The following is a 9,508-nucleotide window of genomic DNA, read 5'->3' on the forward strand; positions in this document are numbered from 1 at the left end:
TGTGACGTTTGGTGTAACCCTGCCCACAGCCCAGCATCCACCGCGGGGACCACGTCACTGATGTCGCGCCTCACTTGATGTGACATCAGTGGAAGGAATAGCCGGATGCAACCTGGGGTCACATGATGCCTGTGAGCAAAACCCTTACAAAAACCCTTATCTGAACAGGGTAAATACATTGCGGGATATTTGGTCCACAGTGAAAAGTGCTGGACAACTCCTTTAATTTTTAGAGACATGTTCTGTGGTCTGATCAAACTAAAATAGAATTTTTGGGCATAATGATGTGGCACCCCAGGTCTGGTCGCCACAGTGGCAGCAATGTCATGTCTGAGAGCATGTGCAATTAGCATGCAACACCTCCTGCCTCAGTCCAGGGAGGGGAGAAACCTGCCCTTTATAAACTGGATCTGGGGCGTGGTTAGAGAGACCAGTTAGAGACAAGCTCCAGTGAAGTTGCAGATAGGGACAGGTCAGCAGCAGGCTGAGGAGTCCCTGTAGGCAGAGGAGGAACACGAGGCCAGGAGGGGAGCTAGCAGAGCTCATACTGGCTAGAGACGTACAAAGCCGGACACTGGAGTCCGAGGCTGTGAGGGTTATAAGCCCAGCAGCAGAAAACCACGCAGGGGACTTCAAGTCCTCTGGCCCAAGGAAGCCCGGAGGCTCAGCCACACGAGAGGGACCACTACTACCCCGGAGGGGTGAGAAGTACGGAAGGCTCGAGTCGCCAGTCATACGGGTGAGAACAACACGGTACACTCAGAGACATGGGCTACCTACACGACTACAGCAGGGTAGCCAGAAAGAGTGAAGTCAGCACGGTAGGCCTACAAACTTCCCCTGACCAGCGGGATTTCCCAGTTGCTCTCAGACTGACCATGCCTCCATTGTTAACCTGTATTCCGGACGGGTCCCTTAATACCACCAACAGTAAAGACCCTGAATTTCATGACAGACTCCGTGTGGTTACTGCTGCTCCCGCGCACCATCACCACCAACATCCCTATTTACTGCCCTGAGGCTATACTCCTCCTGTGGGGAGTCATACTACCCTCAGCTGCACCCACAACACCAGCCTCAGCGGTCTGCCCTGCAGCGGCGGGTCACTCTGACCGCAATCCACGGGTGGCGTAGTCGGACATTCAGCATATAGACTGCCATTTGGTTTGACCACCCTGGGCACGGACCGGGTCACCGCCACGGAGACTACAACCCCCAGCATCCACAAAAGGTCCGGTTCCGGGTATCCCCACACACATATGGCCCAGGGGGCGCGTCAATGACCATCGTTACATTTGGAGGAAAAAGGGAGAAGCTTGGAAGCCTAAGAACACCATCCCAACTGTGAAACACGGAGGTGGCAGCATCATGCTGTAGGGTTATTTTGCTGCAGGAGGGACTGGTGCACTTCACAAAATAGATGATAGAATGAGAAAAGAAGATTACGTGGCAATACTGAAGCAACATCTCAAAACATCAGCCAGGAAGTTAAAGCTTGAGCGTAAATGGGTCTTCCAAGTAGACAATGACCCAAAGCCCTGATCTCAATCCTATTGAAAATTTATGGGCAAAGCTGAAAAGGCAGGTGCTAGTAAGGCGACCTACAAACCTGGATCAGTTACACCAGTTTTGTCAGGAGGAATGAGCCCAAATTCCAACCAACTATTGTGAGAAGCTTGTGGAAGGATATCCCAAACGTTTGACCCAAGTCATTTAGTTTAAGGGCAATGGTACCAAATGATAATGAGATGCACAAGAGAAATCTTGCATACGATTGTTGGGAAGAGGAGATAAGAGGGGAGTAGGGAAGGAGATCTTGTGAGGATCGGAGGTTGCGTGCAGGTAAGTACCGGGAGGCTAAGTCACAGATGTATAGAGGAGACAGGTTGTGGATGGCTTTATATGCCATGGTTAGGGTTTTGAACTGGAGTCTCTGGGCAATGGGGAGCCAGTGAAGGGAAAAGGCCGGGGAATAGCGGGGGGAGAGGTGGATTAGTCGAGCAGCAGAGTTTAGGATAGATTGGAGTGGCGCGAGAATGTTGGAAGGGAGGCTACAGAGCAGGAGGTTGCAGTAGTCAAGGCGGGAGATGATGAGGGCATGCACTAGTGTTTTTGCAGAGTGTTTGCTGAGGAATGCGCGGATGCGGGAGATAGTATCATTGGCATGTAGAAAAAATAAAAATATTTGTGATACAAATACAGAATAAATATAAAAACGAGCGATATACCATGTCGAAGCTGTAAACATAACTGTTATTAATATTGTAGTATTAGATCCTGCCTGAGATTCAATCCAAAGGGTACTCGGGTTTCTAACATAAAAATCCAATATGATTTCCTATTTAGCAGTTTGTGTCTATGGTCTCTACCCCCCCCCCCCCCGAATAGGTCTATACACCTTTTCTCTGCCTTGAAATTTCAGTGCTGAAACTTCCCGTTTATGGAACGTTCAGAAGTGTTTTTACAGTGCTGACATATATGTCATATATGAAGGGATTGACAGAGGGTTGGGGAATGTGCGAATCTGGGAAACATTTTTGAGCTGGAGTCAGCAGGAAGTGGAAAGGGCTTGGATATGAGGTTTGAAGGAGAGATCAGAGTCAAGGGTTACCCTAAGGCAGCGAGCTTGCGGACTGGGGAGAGTGGACAGCCATTGACTTTGATGGATAGGTCAGATGGGGGGTTGAGCGAGATGGTGGAAAGATGATGAATTTAGTTTTATCCATATTAAGTTTTAGGTATCTAGCAGAGAAGAAAGTTGAAATAGCAGACATCACATACCCTGGTGATTTTAGCCTGATAACATACACAGAATTTGACACAAATGGGTTTGAATGGCTACTAAAGGTAATATCCTCACCTGTGACCTGTTTGCTTGTAATCAGTGTGTGTGCATAAAAGCTGAGTGGGTATCTGGGATCCAGACAGATTCTTGCATCTTTCATCCAGCCACTGACGTTTCTGGATTGTGAGTCATGGGGAAGGCAAAAGAATTGTGAACAGATCTACGGGAAAAGGTAGTTGAACTGTATTACACAGGAAAGCGATACAAAAAGATATCTAAGGAATTGATAATGCCAGTCAGCAGCGTTCAAAATGTGATTAACAAATGGAAAATCAGGGGCTCTGTAAAAACCAAATCACGGTCAGGTAGACCAACGAAAATTTCGGCCACAACTGCCAGGAAAATTGTTATGGATGCAAAGAAAAACTCAGAAATAACATCAGCTGAAATTCAGGACTCTCTGAAAACTAGCGGTGAGGCTGCTCCAAGATGCACAATAAGGAGGCACTTGAAGAAAAATGGGCTGCATGTTAGAGTTGCCAGGAGAAAGCCATTACTGCACAAATGCAACAAAGTATCTCGCATGCAATATGCCAAACAGCACAGAGACAAGCCTCAAAACTTCTGGAACAAGGTAATTTGGAGTGATGAGACCAAAATTGAACTTTTTGGCCACAACCATAAATGTTACATTTGGAGAGAGGTCAACAAGGCCTATGATGAAAGAAACACCATTCCTACTGTAAAGCACGAAGGTGGATCACATGTTTTGGGGATGTGTGAGCTACAAAGGCACAGGAAACTTGGTAAAAGTTGAAGTAAAGATGAATGCAGCATGTTATCAGCAAATACTGGAGGCAAATTTGCACTCATCAGCCCGGAAGCTGTGCATGGGACGTACTTGGACGTTCCAACATGACAACGACCAAAAACACAAGGCCAAGTCGACCTGTCATTCACTACAGCAGAACAAATAGAAGGTTCTGGAGTGGCCATCTCAGTCTCCTGACCTCAATATCATTGAGGGACTCTGGGGAGATCTCAAGAGCGCAGTTCATGCTAGACAGCCCCGGAATTTACAGGAACTGGAGGCTTTTAGCCAAGAAGAATGGGCAGCTTTACCATATGAGAAAATAAAGAACCTCATCCACAACTACCACAAAAGACTTCATGCTGTCATTAATGTTAGAGGGGGCAATGCACAGTATTAAGAACTGGGGTATGTGAACTTTTGATCAGAATCATTTGGATGTTTTTGGTTGTCTTTAAGATTTAAACAGAGAAAACACAGTAGTTTGACAATAAATGGAGAAAAGGTTTTTCTGTTATCATTCATATTCTCTGAAACAAGGCCAAGAAAGCAAAGATTCTACGGGGTATGTAAACTTTTGAGCACAACAGTATCTGTGTGAATAAAGTCCTATGTATCTGTGTGAATAAAGTCCTCTGTAGCTGTGTGAATAAAGTCTTCTGTATCTGTGTGAATATAGTCCTATGTATCTGTGTGAATACAGTCAGACATTGTCGGCAACTTTCCCTGGAGAGATGCTCCCATTACTTGTTCTCTTTATCAGTGTTTAGATGGTTGCCTGTACAAGTCCTTCATCCACAACTAAAGGATTGTGCTGCTCTTCCTCCTTCCATGTCACATCCTTCTAGAAGCAGATGTGTCAGGTAAGGCCGGAGTCACACTACCGTATAACACATAAAACATCGCACCACACTCGGCCCAGTGTTATTCTATGGGGCAGCTCAGATCACCGTTTTGTTTCTCAGGCGTATTCGGAGTGCGTGCTGTGATTGCACGCGTATATCGTGCAAGACTCGCTAATACAAGCCTATGGGTGCGAGAAACAATCGGACGCCACACGGACCATCCATGTGGCATCCGATTTTTATGGATACATTATCATCATTCTGTAGCATAGAAAATAAATGGTCCTGTAAATGATTGGAGAATTAGTTGCAGAGAAAAAAAAACGTGTTGCATACTGATGATGGGTGACAATATATCACATCATCGCATTGTAATAGCATTACACATGGATTACCATACGGAGAACACTCGTGCGACTCTCATCAGTGAGGATTGGGACAATTTTGTCTACGTGTAGTGTGACTCCGGCCTGAAGATTCTGTTCTGCTCCTATAGTCTCAGAGATTAACAAGAACACATCCTTCACAATAAGACTTTATACACACAACACTTGTGTTATTGTGGAAATTTATACCTCAAATTGTCTTTTCATTTGAACTTTATGTCTATATCTACACTGTGTGCAGAATTATTAGGCAAGTTGTATTTTAGAGGATTATTTTTATTATTGATCAACAACTATGTTCTCAATCAACCCAAAAGACTCATAAATATCCAAGCTTAATATTTTTGGAAGTTGGAGTGGGCTTTTTTTCGATTTGGCTATCTTAGGAGGGTATCTGTTTGTGCAGGTAACTATTACTGTGCAGAATTATTAGGCAACTTAATAAAAACCAAATATAATCCCATCTCACTTGTTTATTTTCACCATGTAAACCAATGTCAGTGCACAAAATTTAGAAATAAACATTTCTGACATGCAAAAACAAAAACAAAAAAAATGAATGATGAATATAGCCACCTTTCTTTTTGATGACACTCAACAGCCTTCCATCCATAGATTCTGTCAGTTGCTTGATCTGTTTTCGATCAACATTGCGTGCAGCAGCCACCACAGCCTCCCAGGCACTGTTCCAAGAGGTGTACTGTTTTCCCTCCCTGCAGATCTCACATTTTATGATGGACCACAGGTTCTCTATGGGGTTCAGATCAGGTGAACAAGGGGGCCATGTCATTATTTTTTCTTCTTTTAGACCTTTACTGGCCACTGTGGAGTAGTTGGATGCATGTGATGGAGCATTGTCCTGCATGAAAATCATGTTTTTCTTGAACGATACCAACTTCTTCCTGTACCACTGCTTGAAGAAGTTGTCTTCCAGAAACTGGCAGTAGGTCTGGGCGTTGAGCTTCACTCCATCCTCAACCTGAAAAGGTCCCACAAGTTCATCTTTGATGATACCAGCCCATACCAGTACCCAGGGCCGGCGTCAGCACCCGGCGCACCCGGGCAACTGCCGGGGCCCTGAGCAGGCAGAGGGGCCCACTGGCGAACGCGCACCCCGCCGGGATATGGGCGGAGGAGAGTGGTGTCAGCGCCCGCCCTTCTCTCCCGCTTGCTCAGGGCCCCGGCAGCCGGATACTTACCTCTACCCATGCCTCCGCAGATCCGCTGTCTTCCTGCTCTGCGCTCCCTGTGACGTCTCAGGTCAGAGGGTGCGGTGACGTCTTTACACTGCGCCCTCCCCTGAGCCGTCGCAGGGAGCGCAGAGCGGGAAGATACCGGCGACGCTGGAGTACGGACCCGAGCAGCTGCAGCAGGTGAGGAGTGAGGTGAGTATTTGATTTTTTTTTTTAATGTATGGAGGCATGGGGCATAATATGGGGGGTGACATCCTGCATGGGGCATAATATGGGGGGGTGACATCCTGCATGGGGCATTATAAAGGGGGGGGTGACACCCTGCATGGGGCATTATAAGGGGGGGAACAGCCTGCATGGGGCATTATAAGGGGGGGAAGACAGCCTGCATAGTGCTTTATGTGGGGGGAACAGCCTGCATGGAACATTATAAGGGGGGGGGGCAGCCTGTATGGGGCATTATGTGGGGGGTAACAGCCTGCATGGAGCATTATATGGGGGCCAGTATCCTGTATGGAGCGTTATAAGGGGACCAGTATCCTGTATGGAGCTTTATAAGGGGACCAGTATCCTGTATGGAGCGTTATATGGGGTCAGTATTCTGTATTGAGCCTTATATGGGGGCCAGTATTCCGTATGGAGCCTTATATGGAGGCCAGTATTCCGTATGGAGCCTTATATGGGGGCCAGTATTCGTATGGAGCCTTATATGGGGGCCAGTATTCCGGATGGAGCCTTATATGGGGGCCAGTATTCCGCATGGAGCCTTATATGGGGGCCAGTATTCCGTATGGAGCCTTATATGGGGGCCAGTATTCCGTATGGAGCCTTATATGGGGGCCAGTATTCCGTATGTAGCCTTATATGGGGGCCAGTATTCCGTATGGGGCCTTATATGGGGGCCAGTATTCCGTATGGAGCCTTATATGGGGGCCAGTATTCCGTATGGGGCCTTATATGGGGGCCAGTATTCTGTGTGGAGCCATTCGCCGGTTTCTGAGCTATTGTAGAATTTACAATAGATATCGCTCATGTAAGAAGTGAAATCTTTGCATTGTACTTTATATATATATATTTCTCTGCAGTATCTGTGCATCATGAATCGTGGTATGTATTAAAGGGGCCCACTGAGACTCTTTCGCCCGGGGCCCAGAAAAACCTGGAGCCGGCCCTGCCAGTACCCCACCTCCACCTTGCTGCTGTCTGAGTCGGAGTGGAGCTCTCTGCCCTTTACTGATCCAGCCTCTGGCCCATCCATCTGGCCCATCAAGAGTCACTCTCATTTCATCAGTCCATAAAACCTTTGAAAAATCAGTCTCAAGATATTTCTTGTCCCATTCTTGACGTTTTATCTTATGTTTCTTGTTCAAATGTGGTAGTTTTTCAGCCTTCCTTACCTAGGCCATGTCCCTGAGTATCACTCACCTTGTGCTTTTTGATACTCCAGCAACATTGCAGCTCTGAAATATGGAAAAACTGGTGGCGAATGGCATCTTGGCAGCTTCACGCTTGATTTTCCTCAATTCATGGGCAGTTATTTTGCGCCTTTTTTGGCCAACACGCTTCTTGCGACCCAGTTGGCTATTTGCGATGAAACGCTTGATTGTTCGGTGATCACGCTTCAAAAGTTTGGAAATTTCAAGACTACTGCATCCCTCTGCAAGATATCTCACAATTTTGGACTTTTCAGAGCCCGTCAAATCTCTCTTCTGACCCATTTTGCCAAAGGAAAGGAAGTTGCCTAATAATTAAGCACACCTTATATAGGGTGTTGATGTCATTAGTCAACACCCCTCCTCATTACAGAGATGCACATCACCAGATTTACTTAATTGGTAGTTGGCTCTCAAGCCTATGCAGCTTGGAGTATAAAAAGTATCAAAGTGATCAAAATACGCATTTGCCTAATAATTCTGCACGCGGTGTATAGATGTACACTACCGTTCAAAAGTTTGGGGTCACCCAGCCAATTTTGTGTTTTCCATGAAAACTTATACTTTTATTTATCAAATGAGTTGCAAAATGATTAGAAAATATAGTCCAGACATTGACAAGGCTAGAAATAATGATTTTTATTTGAAAGAATAATTTTCTCCTTAAAACTTAAATAATTTTCTCCTTAAACTCCCTTTGCAACAATTCAAGCATTGCAGACCTTTGGCATTCTAGCTGTTAATTTGCTGAGGTAATCTTGAGAAATTTCCCCTCATGCTTCCTGAAGCCCCTCCCACAAGTTGGATTGGCTTGATGGGCACTTTTTGCGCACCATACGGTCAAGCTGCTCCCACAACAGCTCAATGGGGTTGAGATCTGGTGACTGCGCTGGCCCCTCTATTACAGATAGAATACCAGCTGCCTGCTTCTTCCCTAAATAGTTCATGCATAATTTGGAAGTGTGCTTTGGGTCATTGTCCTGTTGTAGGATGAAATTGGCTCCAATCAAGCACTGTCCACAGGGTATGGCATGGCGTTGCAAAATGGAGTGATAGCCTATTTACCTTGTACAAATCTCTCACTTTACTAGCACCAAAGCAACCCCATACCATCACATTACTGCCACCATGCTTGACAGATGACGTCAGGCACTCTTCTAGCATCTTTTCAGTTGTTCTACATCTCACAAATGTTCTTCTGTGTGATCCAAACACCTCAAACTTTGATTCGTCTGTCCATAAAACTTTTTTCCAATCTTCCTCTGTCCAATGTCTGTGTTCTTTTGCCCATAGTAATCTTTTCCTTTTATTAGCCAGTGTCAGATATGGCTTTTTTTTTGCCACTTTGCCCTGAAGGCCAGCATCCCGGAGTCGCCTCTTCACTGTAGACGTTGACACTGGCGTTTTACGTGCACTATTTAATGAAGCTGCCAGTTGAGGAGCTGTGAGGCGTCGATTTCTCAAACTAGAGACTCTAATGTACTTGTCTTGTTGCTCAGTTGTACAGAGGGGCTTCCCACTTCTCTTTTTACTCTGGTTAGAGCCTGTTTGTGCTCTCCTCTGAAGGGAGTAGTACACACTGTTGTAGGAAATCTTCAGTTTCTTGGCAATTTCTCGCATGGAATAGCCTTCATTTCTAAGAACAAGAATAGACTTTTGAGTTTCACATGAAAGTTCTCTTTTTCTGGCCATTTTGATAGTTTCATAGAACAACTGATCATTGTTAGTTTTGCTGTCTACCTATTGTATTATCTATGTGCATTCAAGGTTGTTGTCCTGCAAATATTGAAGGACAAACTATGAACACTGAAGCAATTAGAGAGGACCTTTTCCCAATCCTGTAGAAAAAATCGCTGAATACAAGTAGTGACCTAGAAAATTAGGATCTGCCACTTATTCCACACACTCTACAGCAAGCCACTGACAAGCTAGAGGAACACAGATCTGCTCTACTGACCATCACTGAACCCTCAAAGATGCTTGGAGAATCCAGGTTAGGACAATCAGGTCACCTGGCCATGTAACTCACTTCACTCGCTCAGCTTCCTAAGCTTG

The sequence above is a fragment of the Phyllobates terribilis genome, unplaced genomic scaffold, assembly GCF_046119375.1.
Source record: "Phyllobates terribilis strain yellow unplaced genomic scaffold, ASM4611937v1 Scaffold_335__1_contigs__length_2066515, whole genome shotgun sequence".
NCBI classification, from domain to species: Eukaryota; Metazoa; Chordata; class Amphibia; order Anura; family Dendrobatidae; genus Phyllobates; species Phyllobates terribilis.